The sequence below is a fragment of the Uloborus diversus genome, chromosome 1 (genome assembly GCF_026930045.1).
Source record: "Uloborus diversus isolate 005 chromosome 1, Udiv.v.3.1, whole genome shotgun sequence".
NCBI lineage: Eukaryota > Metazoa > Arthropoda > Arachnida > Araneae > Uloboridae > Uloborus > Uloborus diversus.
This window is the reverse complement of record NC_072731.1, coordinates 201,228,330-201,245,844: the sequence shown is the minus strand read 5'-3', so window position 1 is coordinate 201,245,844 and position 17,515 is coordinate 201,228,330.

Here is a 17,515-nt window from a genome sequence, read left to right as displayed (position 1 = left end):
AAAGCGCTTTTTTTTTGTAGAATAACCCAGGTATGAGAATAGGTCGTAAAGTATATTTCATACCGATAAGTAATCAGGGTGTCCCTATCCAGAACTTTTTTTTTTTTGAAAATCATTGTAAAAACCATTGTTGAAATTCGTTGTAAAGTCATTGTTGACATTCGTTGTAAAGCCATTGTTAAAAATCACAATAAAAACCATTGTTGAAAATCATTAAAAACCATTGTTGAAAATCATTGTAAAAGACTTGCTTAAATTCATTACAAACATTTTATTTGTAGACAAAGAGAAGATGGTAACAATTTTTTTATTCCGATGTTTTGCCGGAGCGTGGCGTCATTTTGACATTTTATAAACCTCCGACACACAAAGGAAGGGAGTTATAAGTTTGACGTGTCTGTGTATCTGTGTGTCTGTCTGTGGCACTCTAGCGCCTAAACGGATAGACCGATTTTGAAAAAAAAAAAAAGAAGAGTTGATCGAAAGTGTTCTTAGCTAGGTTGCGTCTTTGGATGACACTACTTAACGAAGGCATTAATTAAAAACCTCTAAAAGTTTTTTTCGCGATTTTTGCAGTGAAAACGTATTTAAAAATTTTAAAATTTAGTACAAAAATAAAGAGTTTTTTTTTTTCTGTGTCTGATAAAATGTGTTTAGAACTTCCACGTTACATAGAATTCGAATTATACCGCTTTTTTAAAGCAGATTTTTAACACGGCTAATCCTTTATTCAAGCGATTGGTAACCGAATCCATTGTTGGCCAACAAGGAAATTAAAAGCAATAATTTAAAATTTTTATCCGTTCCCAGTTTCTATTTGTTAACAGATAAAATACTTGTAATTTATTTTTAATAGTATAAGGCTTTTAAAAGGATTTTCAATTTTCCCTCTTGATTCTACATTTGCGGCTCAGTCGGTTTTTTTTTTTTTTTAAATTTTTAAGTTACTTGTTCTGCATTTGTTTTGTAGCACAAAGTAGTGTGTGCCAAATTTTGAACGACACAAAGATTTTGTTTAATTGTGTGTGTGTGTGTGTGTGTGTGCGTGTGTATAACTTTATTGAAAAAATGAATGGTTGGTGCTTTTTTGTTTTTATCGGTGATTAACGTCTACAGCGCTCCATTCATCTTTCTGTCAATGATCTCATCCAAACCAACTTACAATACATTCGTTATTTTTTAATTAACGACCAAAATATTAACTAGAAAATATTTATATGGCAGAACAACGTTTGCTGAGTTAGCTAGTATTTTATAGATACCGTAAAACCGTACAACTTTAGACCATTTTATGTGCATTTTTCTTCATATTTTCTTTGTTTTTTGCAAAAAACGGTTGAGAATTTAACCATACACTACCATACATCTCAGCTGTAGAGTGACGCTTTGAAAAAAAAATCTAAATTGCACACAAAGGGATGGGGAATTTTTTGTATACTGGTATAAAGTTTCACATGATGGTGACAATTTTAAACCACCTCATATTTTCTTTGATATGCATTGCTAAACCGCTCCGGTCTGAAGTTATAACAATGTATACATCGTTCTGTTCCAATATCCTACTCTGCAACAGTTTAAAAAAAAATTATGTACTTACTTTTTCTGATTGATAAATTTTTTATACTTTTTGAGTCAATTTCTCTTAAATAATGTCAATTGTGAAAAATAAAATATTTTGTTTAGATATATAAATATGAACGTTAGATAGTATGAAAAGCACTTAGTAGGTACCTAACTCCTGGATTTTATTTGTTTATTTATTTTTACAAGATCTTTTTTTTTTTTTTTTTTTTTTTTTTTTGCAGGGGCTTGATGCAAATTTTGTCCCAATTATGTAGGTTTCTTCATTGTCGCAATATTGTTTTTTTTTTTTTTTTTTTGTACCAAATGACATCTGGGGGATTAGGCCAATACTAAAATTTATCCTTTTTTGCCTTCCTTGGTGAAATTTTGTTGCTCCTAAATTCTTGGATCGCCTTTTCCATCAGTTCAGGCGAATAGTTGAGGGAAGGACGGCTGCCTATCTTCTTTCTTTTCCCTGGATTCAAATCTAAAACCAAAGAAAACCTGAAAACTAAAAAACTACTCAAGACAATACAAAATTGTTCGCGAAATATTGATAAATTACACTAAAAATGGATGGTCTAAAGTTACCACTCGAATTCTCATATTTTGTTTACTTCGAAACGACAAGTAAACAAAGCAACATCAGGATTCGCCGATATGGCTAGATCATCTTACATACCTTGGTAATAATGTAATAAACTTATCTTCGGAGAATTCATTCGGCAAATATAGGTTTCGAAGGAGACTTAGAGAGCTGAAGCAAAAATTTCAAAAAACCTCCTAACATAAATGAATTTTGACACGAGAATGATAACATTGGAGCTTGAAGTAAACAACATGAACTTCGCTGGACAACACTTGCGAACCTACTGAATTTTTTTAAAGACTTGAGCTTTGCTCCAACGACCACTACATGGCACATACTACCAGATTCCTTCAATGGTCTAAAGTTGCAACACTGGTCTAAAGTTGTACGGTTTTACGGTATTTTCCTTACGGAAATGCAAAGCAACCAAGAGTCAAGCCCTTCGTCAGTTTGGCTACTAAGTCCCTTATCACATGAAACCTATACTACTCGAACTCTAGGTCTGGTCCCCTAGGTCCGGGCCCCTTGTTTCCGACTAGGCCTACATGGCCTCTCGTCGGCCCTGATGTTTTATGAGCTCGTTTGCCCACGTGACTGTATTTTGAGGGGAAAAAAAAGATAGCAAAATTCAAATATTTTAGAACGTATTCGCTGCTTTATTCGAATGGGAAATAGACTTCAAAGGTGAACTTCTGAAGAAAGCCAGAAGCGAAAGAAAAATAAAAAAGAGGAGAGATAAAATATAAAAAATCATTTTTAAATCTAAAGACAATTTCTTCATTTTATCTTATTCATTTAAAAAATTAGAAGCATAACTTCTAACACGTAAAAATTAATCTATGCCCGTCCCATGAGACTTACATTGTGCTTCATTGAAATTCAGATTTGTTTGTTTAGAAGATTACAGATTCCATAGATCACACAGCCATAATTTATTTTCTGAGGGTAGGTCATTGTAGTCATGTAAAAAACTATTATTTTTATATTGCATTAGGTGTGCCCCCCCCCCCCTCCACCCTCCCACACACACACCACGCCACTAACTATGCTCATCTTGATGAGCAGTATTATTATGTTCAAAAGTGCTCAAGAAACTCAGTAAAATTTTCTGAAACAAAAAAATTTAAAATGTTGAACAGGAATTAAAATTCAGTCTTTTAAAGGAATCGACTTTCTGTCGATGCATTTGTTTTTATTTCAATCTTATATAGTTAAAAACCAAGCGTATGTACCTATGTATCTATGTCAAAGTTTCTTCTCCCGAACGACTGTGAACGGACCATCGAACCAGGTATCAATAGATTCGTAATCTTCCCGTCTTTATGTTTGGCTATTTAACATAATACTCTGATAATAATTAGCAGATATCAATTAAAAACTATTAATTATGACACTTAAATTTCGACATAAAATTCCTATTTTTCGAAGGCTTTCCTCCATTTAAATTATTATTCAGTGCTTCATTTCATCAACTTTCCGCAACAATGCTTTTATTAAAATTTGTAGCGTGAAGAAATCATTGAAAAGAAAGATTTGTTGCCATTTTTTATCTCGAATATAAACAAATAAAATTATGAGCTTTGTTTTGAGGCTTTTCCTGTAATCGGGGGATTTAAAATGTTTCCTTTTTGGCTATTTTTCCGCAATCTGCCACGAAATTTTACTGATTTTTTTTTTTTTTTTTGGTTAAAGCCTGATTGTTGAACGCGCGTCGAGGTGGACCCTGCAAAGCCGGGCGACGTAGCTAGTCATCTAACACAAAACTGAGCGTATATACCTATGTATCTATGTTTGAGTTACTTCTCCCGAACGCCAGAGAACTGACCATCGAAACAGGCATCGATAGATTCGTAATTTTCCTGTCTTTATGTTTTGGATATTAAACATAATCCTCCGATAACTATTAGCGGAGATGTCAATTAAAAACTAGTAATAATCCTTGGATTTCGACATAAAATCCCTAATTTTCGAAGGCTTTCTACGATTCAAATTATTATTCAGTGCTTCAACTCAATTTTCCATAACAATGCTTTTATTAAAATTTGAAGAAAATCATCGGGACGAAAGATCTGTTGCCATTTTTTCTCTTTTGTTCAAGCCTGATTGTTGAACACGCGTCACTTGACATAACTTTTATTTTCGAGGTAGACCGTGCAAAGCCGGGCGACGCAGCTAGTAACAAATTGACTGCTGAATTTATCGATGCGATTTCATTTTAAAATATTTCAATGTCTCTGGTGAAAGTGTTTTCTAAATGATTCCAATAAAAATATAATTCCTCCTTCCTCCTATGAATCTAAAGGAAAAATATCAAAAAATAAAATAAATATGAAAAACCTGTTGCATTAACATATATTCGAAAGTGGATTTGAATCCTTGAGCAAGTATTTTTTGCAGAATACCATCCATCACTTTGGCATGGAGGAATAAAAAAAAAGTTCAAATCATCAGATCATTTCAGTGGTAATTTGAGAATTTTCATTTAAAACAGCAAATGAATGATGGTTTGGTAAAGGGAGGGGGAGAATCATCTCCATATTTTTTACCCATTTCACCCTTGTTTGATGATAAGGCGTTAGATCCATTTTCATACACGTTTCCCGATAAATTTCGAATACATAATGTACTTCCAAGGCCAAAACAGGCTGCAAAAACATTGTTTTAGGAGACAGCAGTACATAATTCGAATATCATTAATATGAAGCGGAGAAAACACAGAAGCATCATCATAATTAGGAGAACCTAATGTAATTAAGACAATGGATGTGAAAGTCATTCTATCTCATCTTCAAGCCAAGCAAATTGGAAATGTTTGCTTTTTCAAGGTTCATTATACATTATGATTAAGAAGGGGTTTGCTTCAGGATTAAATCACATTGCTTGTCCTCAGCCTGTAGTCATGTTATTTCTCAAGTTTTTGTAAAAGTTTTGCTAGATTTACCATCTTGGACAAAGGTTGGAGCGAAAAACGATTTACCGTAAAATATTAATGCATCGAAAACTTAAAATTCTATCTGAAAATGAAATTACCCAGAATCAAACTGAGACTACGTCTGCAGCCGTTCTTTTGTGTGAATAAACCTTTAAAACAATTTAAAACACAGCATACTAGCTTTGAATCAACAAAATAGCCTTCTATACTTACGGATCATTAATGCTCTGCAGGATTAAAATTCCCTTTCTTCATCTTCCTTCTGCTACATAAAATCCTTCTTTTTACGACGAAAAACACAATGCGAATTGTTTACAATGATAACATCACAAAACAGGGATAAACTTTTTACACCTATAACATCACAGAATTCTACGTTCTGTTTCATTTTCCTTTCTGTTGCCACTCAAAAACGGCACGTGAGATAAACTTAATTTAATAATTAAACGATTCGCAACTTCAGAGCTCAAATACGCTACCTTGCGGTGATTAAAACTACTACCGACAGAGGTAAAACATTCCATTCCACGTGTTTTCTTAGGGGTAAATTAGAATCTTCAGACAGTTATGATGTGATGTAATTTCAGAAGAATAGAAAAAAAAATGCTTCCCACAAACACGATGAAAAGTTACTGTCATTCACTAAGCGTCAAAGCAAGTTATAAGTTACAGCATTTATTTGTTTTACATTTTTCATTCGCCATTAGACAGTGGCTGAAGTGCCTCCTATAGTTTATTGGAGTTTTCGAAACCGTTTATAATTTTTTCTCAATTGCTGAACCATGAAAACTGAAACATCGAATGAGAATACCAATAAATTCTCAGAAAAATATACTATACTTTTATTGCGTTCCTAAATGGTAAATCCACCCTGCATCATATGAGACACAAGTCTCTTCTTGCAGATATAAGAGGAAGGTGATTCAAACTTCAGGAGATGCTTGTAAAAATATTCATTTTATGAGAGGTAAAAGTTGGAAAATGTTTGCATGTAAAATCTTGATGGGATCATAAATCTTGCGGGATTTGTTTTCGCGGGATTAATCCCGCTAAATATCATGCGGGATTGGGATCGGGGTTTCGGGATTGGACATCCCAAACAAGATCTAGTAATGACTCCCTTCTCCATCCGCTAGCTCTCCATCTATCCCAATCATAAATGCGCTGGAAAAAAGCAAGGAATCACTGAGCTCTCGCCCTCCCCACCCCCAACACACACACACACACTCACACACACACCAGTTTTGCCCTTGCGGCGGCTCTGCCTGAAATAGGACCTCGAGTAAAGTTTTATTTTTTGTACTTCCTTTAATTCTCCAATCATAATAGAATCTTTTTAAATATGTAAACTTGAATTTTACATTTTCTCTTTATATTAAAAAAAAAGTAAGGTCAAATTTGGAGAGGAAGTCTGTGACGGACCTGCGTCCAGGAGACCCCATAGCCCCTACAGCCTTAAAATTTTGTTCAAAATTACTTCGAGCCCCGGAGGTGCGCACCTGGGTTTTTTTTTTTTTATTCGAATTAGTTTTACCCCTTACTCTTAGGGGGTGGGCACCCCTGAGGGGGCCACCAAATATTGTGGGTCTTGGGACTCACTTTCAGTTAGTTGGGCACTGCATCGAATTAAATTAAAAGAAAACAGTTTTCACATTGCCGCTGTAAGACCTTCGACTAAAAGACTGAACTCTGGAGCGAAAAAGTATATTGACATTTATAGTTTTTATTCTACACTGTCCCACTTTCTAAATCCATTAAATAAACAATCACTATGCAAGTTACACAATGATACAACTAAGCTGCAAAACTTGGGGTTCTGATCAGGAAAATTATTATCATTCGGCGAAATTTGAAGTTCCATTCGGCAAATTGAGAATTTCCGCCCTCCCAAAAACTGGCGTCCCTGGCAGTCAGCCAACTTTAAAGTAAATTCCATCAAAGTTCCAGCTTCCAACACATTGTATCAGCTTCTACCAAGTTCACTAAATAAATAACCATTACGGCAGTAAAGTCAAGTTTTCAAACACAGTTATACAATGACGCAACTCAGTTGCAACCAACTTATTGTTCCCTCCCAATGATCTTATACTAAATGGCTGTGTATTCTCATTCAGGCATAGTTAATCAACACCGAGTCAAGGTCAACCTTCCTGGGAAAGGATAATGAACTAATGGCCTAAATAACGACGCGGATAAGCTCCTCTCATAGTGGAATAAATTGCTAATTGAGCCCTGCCTCATGCCGGTGGTAAATGCGAAAACAGATACTACGGAACATTTTAAAAATTACGTCTTTGGTGGCAATTTGGCCTTCACTCCAGCGAACATAACACTTTGGAACGCCGTCTCGGGTATTGACGACCTTGGTCACGTCAACAGGTGGCAATAAACAATAAAACGAACTGGCAAAAAAAGGTAACCCTTTTCTTTTCTTTTGAATTTGGAACGTGTTTTGTGTTTCGCAATCATTGGCTGAGCTCCAAAAAGAATCACATTACAAAGATCTTATTTTTTAAAATAAAAAATTGCGTCTTCAAAGTAAAGCCATGATCACGAGATTCCAGGGGCGGCATTTCAGCATTTCATTTGGGGGGTCGAGTTTCTTAAATGTGTATTACCACAGTGTGGTACCAAACACACACATAAGCTAACAGGAAGTGGTCATAAAATCGGTTTAATATAAATAAAAATTAGTGTTTAGAAACAATTAAAATTTTGATTCATTTTGTAATAAGTTATCATACAAAACATCTCGATACTAAAGTTTTTATAGCTTTTGGAAAAGTTTTAATACATGATTTTTGGAATTCGGAAAAGCAGGGAACATGTTACTAATCTATCTGTGCCCAGTGTCGTGCTGTTTTACCATTACAGCTAAATAGAAAAGTTTTTTTTTTTTTTTGCCCATTGTCCTTCAAAATTAACCTCCTGAGAAATAAAAAATCTTTCTCTACTAGCTGAGCTGATTGGAATAGTTAAAAAATAATTGAAGTAACTAAATTATGTATGAAAACACTTTTTATATATTGCTCTTCAAAACCACCTAAGGCAACTTCAAAAATTGTGAGGGGCTTAATTTTTCATCATAGAATAATCTAGTCTCGTCGGCGGTTGCAGCTTCAATGAGATGTCATCTGCCTCCAGGTCTGTTCTTCACTATTCCAGACTGACGAAACTGCAGTCTCTGGATGTGATAACCGGTCAGTCGGTATATTGCTTGCAATTTTTCTTGCCTCATGCTAAAAATTTTACTCATAATTGAAACATTTTATTTTACGTTTTCAAAATCCAATTCAGATAATATAGAGCCAACCATACAGAAAAATAATTATCATCAAATCTTGTGTTAATTTCATTCAAACTGAATCTATTACTTTATACAAAATATTAAAAATCAATCTTTGACTTCACATCATCATGTGGATTTTTGTCACCTTTTTTCCCCCTCGCCTTTTTAAAATTAGCACGAAGGAAGAATGTTTTTTTTTTAAGTTTCACGCTTGATTGAAATATACATCTACGTAAAATCTATTTTCAGTTTCAATTGTTTATTGAACTATGTTGGTATGGTGTACAGATCAATGGTAGATTGAACTGTGGCTTGAATAGTTCGAAAATTAAGGGTAGCGGATTGAAGATGTTTTGATAGAGTAAAGAATTTTTCAAAAACTTTCCTCAATACAAACAAATTGAATAAAAATTCAAACGAAGTCATACATGCCAAAAAGGCATGATGTTTTTCACCATCCAAAGAATCATTTTGCAATAATTCTTCCAGTTGTCAAATCACTGCTTTGAAGCTATAGAGAAATGTTTTTATGGTTTTACTTTTGAAGACCATCTTGCGTCACTCGAAGAGTGCATAATTATAGAGCCCCATAAAAGGTATTTGTTGAAATGTTTTTTTTTTAATTTTTAAATTCAATAATTAAATGAATTTTTAAGAAGTTTCTATAAAAACATTGAGCAACTGAAACTTGTTTCTTCTAGCAGAAGAAAGCGATGAACACTCATTAAATAAATATACACTCAAAAGTGAGCGTTAAAGTGAATGTAAAATATCAAGGAATTTTCTTGTGAAAACCATGGAGCTATATCACTTTGCATGAGCTCCTCATATTGGACATACCATCGTTACACTGGGCACACAAGTATGAAATATTTAGCCTATATGAGGAAATGTCTTCTTCAGTTAAAATTAACCATGTTCCTCTATCAGTTTTCTATGTTCTGAAAAGGCCGGAAAATACTTGATGAATTTTTAAATCATCACCCATTTTCTATCATTCAGCTGAAAAAATTTGGGGGTGCAACCGCCCCCTCTTGACCCCTCTATTTGCCGCCCCTGCGAGATTCCAATGAAAAATGATCAAAATGATCCTTTTAGATTGATTTGTTTCCTGGTATAATCTACATAAAAAATTATAAGGGAATATTCAAATGGGGAAATGTCTAAACTCGTACCTCATGCTTCTAATCCATTTTTTTTTAACTTAAAAACCTTTATGAAATGTGCATTTTCTTTCATGTTACATTATTTGCAACTCTATAATTAAAAATTATCTTTTGTTTATCTTTCGGAAAAATATTACGCTTTGTGCTTTCACAAATCCACAACGGCCTCTTCAGAAACTACGAAGCTTAAAAGAGAAGAAGATACGCAGTGAAACCCCGATTTTACGTCCCCCAAATATACGTTTTTTCCGCATTTAAAGTTTTTTCTTTGTGTCCCATCATCAATTTTGCTGCAAGATAAATAGTTCCCGTGTTTTACGCTTTCGCGAATTTTACGTTTTTTAACCCAGTCCCTTGAGAAACGAAAAATCCGAATTTCACTGAATGTAAAAAATGGCAATAGAGGATACACAAGTTATGATAAACATTTCAAATTTTCTGCTTGAAAAAAAAAACATTAAATTTCAAAATTTTCACCAAAAAGTAAGAGGAGTAAAAAGTTCAGAAAGTCATGGGTACTTTAGAGTACATAGAACATAATTGCGAGTGTGGTGGTAAAAATATTCCATTCAAATTTGACGAGATTCAACTGCAAAAAAAAAAAACATGTAAGAGAGTTTATGCGTACCTGTTAAGAGTTTTTTTTTTTTGGCAATGCACATAATTTAATAGAATCCAAAAATTTTATTCACCAAAGGTGAGCGAGCGCAATGTGCAATTAATGCTGAGCTTTTGCTCAAACATTTCCATAGTCGTCATATTTCCTTGCAATGTTGAAGGTGAAAATGTCCCCCCCCCCCTCTCCTTTAAATGTTAGTCGAAAAAAACTCTTTTAAACAAAAACACAAAAGAGCCAACTTAGTATAAAAATTTGATAGATAATAAGAGGTATTTTAAAATGTTTGAATTAATTATTTCAATGAGTCTATGTTGTAGCATTCATATGTGCTTTGAATTTTGAAGAAATAGAGTTATTTTTCAAAACATAACGGATGAAGAAATTTATGTAATAAGAAAATTGTGTATATGTTTTATTGAAAGTCACTGTTCCAAAGCTTTAATACGCTTACTGTGCAGATCATTGCCTGCATTGTTGTTTAATTTTAAACTAGAAAGTCGCCCATCAAGGTATGACGGGTGGAAATTGCTTCTACATTTGAACGAAGCCCTTGCCTGTTTGATGATATTTTGATAGTTGAAATTTTAAACCTAACTCCAGTGGATTAACCCTAAACTCCAGTAGATAGCGCCAGTGAATTTGCTATTATATATAAAGGGTGTCCCAAAATTAACGCAAGATTTGAATTTGCCACCATTTTTTCCATAAATTTTTGGCAGCCATGAAAAAAGAACAATTTGACAGTTGAGAGTTTAGGGTTAGTAAAAATGGGGTGTTATTGTACCATACAGCTAGAGAGAGTGAAACATTTCAATTACTGCATAAGGCATTTCCTAGTCGCGTACTCTCTCATTTCGGTGATCAGAATTGGCACCCTAGATCGTGTGATTTAACATTTTTAAATTTCTTCTTATGGGGTTATTTGAATTCAAAGGTCTATGTCAAAAAGCCCACAACCACCCGTGCAGTACCGTGTTGCGATACCGAGCGCCCATAACAGTAACTACTTGACCAGCCTCAACTTTCATTATTTTTGAAACAATTGTTCAATAATGAAAGCGCGTTATTGTATCGTATAACGCTCCATTTTTGATTACCCTAAACTATAGTGCCTAAACTCTCAGCTATCAAATTGTTCTTTTTTCAGGGTTGCCAACCATTTATTGGAAAAATGGCGGCAAATTCAAATCTTGCGTTAATTTTTGGACACCCTTTATATATGAGGATTTAAGGCTTCAGTTTTCAGACATACGCTTGTAGAACAAACCTTTTATTTCATTACATATCTTTAAAAATTTTGAAGTTGACTTTCACCTTTGTATTTTTTAAGAAGTTTTTTTTATTTTGAAAAACTTTTTTTTTAAGAGAGCGATTCATTATTTCATTGTTTTTTTATTTTTCCAGGAAAATTATGCAAAAAATGTCTACTTCGTTCACTCGTACCAATTCATCATTTTATGGTTCGAAGACTTTTGTGTATTATTTGAAAAATGAGAGTTCATTTTTGAAAAGCTTTCAAAAAATTGTTATGCTCTTCATCGGTCTCTGTAGGATATTCTAACACTAACTTCTTGAACTTATGTTCTGAGCAATTTCATAAACTGTATGATTTGAGTATAAAATGATATTTTATAATCGCTACAACTTTAGCTACCTACTTAATGCATAGAAGAACCTCATGTTTCCGAATCTTATACAAACACTATTAATTTGTAATGCGGAACGGAAGAGACAGACTAGATGTAAATAAAGAAATACGCCATTTAGTGGCAATAACAAATCAGCGCTAAGCTAACAGTGGATATTGGTTTGGTGGTTTATTTTTTTTTTTAAATAGCAGTGGAAATCCTCAATACTGGCAAGCTATTTCTTTACTTTTGGTCCAGCTTTTCGTTGAACAGAATAAAGTAAATAAGGAAAAAGGTTGGCTTGGACGTTCGACTATGAAAGGAGTTAGGGAGATTATTAATTCATACATAATTAGATTTTGTACAAGATAACTAGGTTTTGCACTGAATGTTTCAGGGTAAATAATATTTTTTGATGCAAATTGAGCCAAATGAATAGAGTTTATTTGCATTTTAATCGATCGTGTGTTTTTTCATTAATTAAATAACCAGGCTCTTCATTCTGAATTTCGTCAAGGAAAGAAATGAAGAATTCAGTGCGGATCAGATATCCCCTCCCCCTCCAAATGTATATGCATTTGCACGTGCATAAATGCTTCATATTTCTTAAAATCAGAGGGGAGACCTCTCCTGACCCCCGCTCCCCTTGAAATGATGGGCCTGTGGTAAACTAGCATTACTTAGAAATATTTTACGAAAAAAGGTTTCTATTGCTGAAAACTTGCTTTATGGAAACAATGTGATAAAAAGAGAATCAACTTTGTATAATAGGAGTGCTTGTTCTTTCATCGGGTGTTTACCTCAAAACAGGCTTTAATTGATGCCTTCTTCCAAACTGCAAACACGGTTTGTTTATCATTCGCACTGCAGTCTGTGCTTTCTGTTTCCGGTCACGTGATTTAGCACACAACAGCAGACTGTGCATCTGCCAAGTGACGTCAGTGAAGTGGAGAAGGGGAAAAAAAAAAAAGGGGGGGGGACTCAAAACAACAGTTGCCATTTTGTTCTAGCCCTCAAACTTATTTACAGTGTATTATTAAACGGTATTTGTATTAGCAAATGAGGTTATTGTTTGGAGAGTTAAATGCCCTTTCCCGATTCTAAGGATTTTTAAAAGTATACCGAGTTTTCTTTTACGCATCATCACTTTGAGCAGTCTGATGAATAAGGCAAAGTAAAATAGAACAATTTTTATTGAAAAGTATTTTTCGATTGGTTGCGAGATTATAAAGGAAACTGCAAGTCTATAATTTCTTTCATATTCTTTTGGTTTTGTTGTCAAACAAAAAGTGGGGAAAAAACAGAAAAGTTTGAGGAATAACACAAAAGATTTTGATCGGGCCAAACAGCAGGACATTCAAAGCTAAAAATAGAGCTCGAAAATTTTATTTTTAAGCACAACTTGTTTGTTGTTTTTATTTTCACTGCATTTTATTTTTCTGTATTGTTTACAATTTTCTATCCAAGATGTCCACCTAGAAAAATAAACGCATTTCATATTTTCTGTGAGAGAGGTGTGATTTTTTTTTTTTTTTTTTTTGGAGTTATTGATTTGTGAAGAAGCCAGTGCCGGTTATTATCGGAGTTACCGGTTATTGCATATGAAAACATTCTACAGGCGTACTCAACGCACTAACCACTGACGTCATGAAATCAACCGCCCAGATTAACAGGTAAACTTTGGTGTCATTTCATTGTCGTTAAATTGATATGAATATCTGTACTAATAATATGAAAATGGCGGCAACGTTTATTAGTTTACTTAAGCATTGAATAAATTCAAATTAATAAGTTTTAAAAACACGTGTTCTCTAAGCTTTTAAAGCATAAGTCTTAATTTTGGACTTGATTATTTGTGTGCCAAATTTCTTGAGATGCCAAAAATGCATTACTGAGCAAATTATCTTGTTTATATTTTTAGTCTGCAATGTACCTTCAATGCAAAACCTAAAACTGTAAAATCATAAGTTAACATTTTAATGATACTAATAATCTGCCAAATCAAATTAGTTGACAATTTCCTCATGCCATATGTGGCAAGTTTCATAATAAGGTCCTAATAGTAAAGGTCTATCTTCTGTCCTTTCTTATAGCGAAGTTACGGACCCAATGACATGTTTCATTTTAGAATACTTGATTTTCTCCACTGCGTCACACACTAAGTGTCTCGTCATTCTTGCTCTTCTTTTTTATTTTATTTTTAGGTATTAACTCATTTAATTTTTAATCTCATGATCTCTATTCACGAAAGACGTCTAAACTAGATGCACTATTGTCGAACTGACAGTAATATTATCATTGCATCGTTTGAAACACGCAAGGGTCGAAGACAAAATGCTTTCGAGTCTTACCTGTCTAAATTAGACATTCAAAATGAACCGTCGCATGCAACACGGTAACATTTCGTTCGAGGCCATAGAAAAGCATTTTAGGAGTTCATGATTTCACATTCAGAAGCCGTTAGAAGGATAAAGGGGGTCCCACCCCTCATCATTGCCCTGCGTCTTCTTTTCGAAGTCAAGTCCAGACACATGCTGCATACGGACTCATCCGTATCTCTCATTCAAAAATATCTCAGGCAAATATTTACAAAGCGTGTCCTACATTCGCAACAGACACACAAAATAAGCAAAAGAAAGAGAGACGAACGAACAGTTCGAAGAACGGGCTCTCCATCCCTCCTCGAAACCGAAAATAGAGACGACCTCCAAAACAGGGCCTCCAAAATAGCGCAGCGGCTCTTTTTGAAAGACTGAAAGACAGAAGCCTCGCCTTCCTTTTTCGTTATTTACCCCCACTTCGGACTTCTCTTTCTCAATCATAAAAGATACTTTTCGCGGGGCAGCAGCTGCCGATTGGCGCGTGCGGACGGACATCTGCCAGAGGTTATCGTCTGCGACACGTGACTATTGTCTGAGACGCGTGCCCGGAGTGATGCCGACACCGCCACAAAGGGAGAGGAAGTATTGATAAGCATAGCTTCATATCAATGGGGGTGAAAACCTTGAATGCATCCATGCCTGCTTTCTCTTTGGGATAAGGTCAGCTCCCCGTCGAAAGCTGCATCAAAATTTGAACAATGCGTTTTGAAATGGACGCGTCCTTGCGTGTTGATACACAAAAACGTGTGGGACGCCAGTGTTGATCAATATTCTCAATACACTCCCTGAAATTTTATCTATGTTTGACATTTTTTTTTCAGTTGAAGTTTGTCAAATTCTGCATCGGGATACGCTGGTACCCAAGGAGGAATAGGATTCTCGGATATCTCCATGGATGTCAATACGAAAGTTAAAAATAGAATATTTTCAATCAAAAGGTCAAATATTTCCTTTTATATGAATGAGGTTCTAGATATTGGGGGCACAGACTCCATTTCGAGATTCCAAACTACAATCGTGGTGAAGATTTTGAATTATTAATTGTTTAATACTTCTTCCTGTCACATACTAGTACTCAGTGATGTTCGCATTTATTTTTTTGACGATATACTCTCAGTAATTATGAAAAATTTTGAAGCTTGAGGAAATACGTTATATGTCTAAAAAATGTTTGAGAATATACGCGTATATGGCGAACCAGTGGCGCACACAGGAATTTTACATGGGGAGGGTCCAAGGTCGAAAGTCCCATTCCTATTGACTTGATTTTATCGATCCACGAGAACGAAGAACAGTAAAAAATACTCTAATGAATAGACAATTCGCATTATTTAATGAAATATACTTAAATAAATAAACAGAAAGCAAAATAATTTACGCTTTTACTTGTATCATAATTTAAAAAATGAATTCAAGTTCATAGAATCTCATTTTAGTCTGTAATTTCAAAACTAAAAGCATGGTTATTACAGTGCATTCATTTACTCGTATAACCACCATTCTGCTTCTTACAGGCAATTCGTTATAGGAAAAGTGCACAATACAATTTTTAAAAATCTTTTAACATGTGGGTTTTATTTTTTCACTCATTAGAACTGAAGTTATTGAAAGCTTTGTTTGAAATTATTCTAGGTACAAAATACATAGAATCGTAATCAATCGGGGGAGGAGGAGCAAGACCTATGGGAGGGGTCCGGACCCCCTGGACCCCTCCCTTGTGTGCGCCACTGTGGCGAACGTTAGTAGGTATGGTACAATGTTAGTAAGCAGCCGTACCTACGAGGCATGGGGTGTGTGACGGAGAGGGTCATGGCGCAGATTGCGCCACTAAATTTTTTTAGGGCGGGGGTACTTTTAGAGTTTTAGATCTCATTGTGGGTCTGGGATGCTCCGGAGCATTTGAAGTGGGTTGCAGGGTGCGCCATCGTGCTGGGGTAGGTAGGCATCCTTGTCATAAGCATAAGGAGAATAGTCAAAAAGATCTGCCTAAAATGAATTTATACCAGAGATTGTCAACCGCTTCTCTGACGGGCCAGTCCTTGGAATTTTTACCTGTTAAAAAAATAATAATAACTCATTCAAAAATTTAATATAATATCATTGTATGCTACATTTTTTGCCGCTTTTGGGATTACTTTTCACGATTTTTCTGTAATTGTACTCATTTATGTACCATAAATACAATATTTTCATGTTTATGTTTAAAATATGATTGCAAGTAAATCACGATAAAAATTTAAAATCTTACATTTAACTTACGTAACTGTTAACCTAGTCAAGCTTTTTGAGAAAAAAAAATAAATAAAAAAAGCCCTACCAGTGAGCAAAGCTTTTTTGACAATTTTTTTTTTTTCCGGTCCGTGGATCAAAAGAGGGCGAAAAACGCCGAGGTATACCGTACCTGTAAATGGCGTTTTAGTGTAAAAAGAGTATCATTGCAGTGAAACCAACTACATGCTTCTATTTTGCCTCCTCAAATCTTCACTACTCTTAAATAGTTCACGCATAAGACACATGATGGGGTCTCTAGTGAAACTGAATCCACCAGCTACGATCATGGTGGGCTGCAAAATAACGCGTTCAGCATTTGGTGATAAAATACGCATTTTGGTCGTTGGATATAACCCAAACAAATGTAGCTACATAACTGCGTATTAATTAAACTAGAAAATTTACTTACATATTTACAATGTATTTATTTTGTTATACTTGATTCTTTTCCATTGTTTTATATACCTATGTGCAACGGAGTTGTATACTTTTCAGGTTTTTATTGTGCATGTTTTAATATTCATTTAGATGTGTTAGGAGAAAAAAAGGTAGACGCTTCATTCAAAACTTAAGATATATTGGTTTTTGATGTTTTTATAAATGTGTAATGAAGAATTAAGTATTACAACTGTGTATTTTATGTCAATGCAGATTTTGCGGTTTCTCGATAATTTTCCAGGATTATTTATTTTAATAAATTTTGAAATATTTTAAATATTTTCTCAAATATTTTGCTTTTTTAACGTAGTTGTTTTATTTTTCAACGAGAAATGTCTTTATATTTCTTCGCAATTTACAGTCGTGTCCCAACTTAACGCGAGGGATGCGTTCCAAGACCCCTCAGTCGAAATTTCGCGTTGTGGAAAAGGGTATGAGTAAAAACATTTATAAACGTACACAATTATTTTAGACACTTGTAAACACCCCCTCAACTGTTAAAAACCATTTCTTAACTATACATTACTGTTTCTTACATAAAGAACTGAATGTTTACTTATAGATATATATTTTTTAAACCAGTTTATTGAACATAAAATACTGCTACGATATACAAAATCAATGATTAATGGGAAAGAA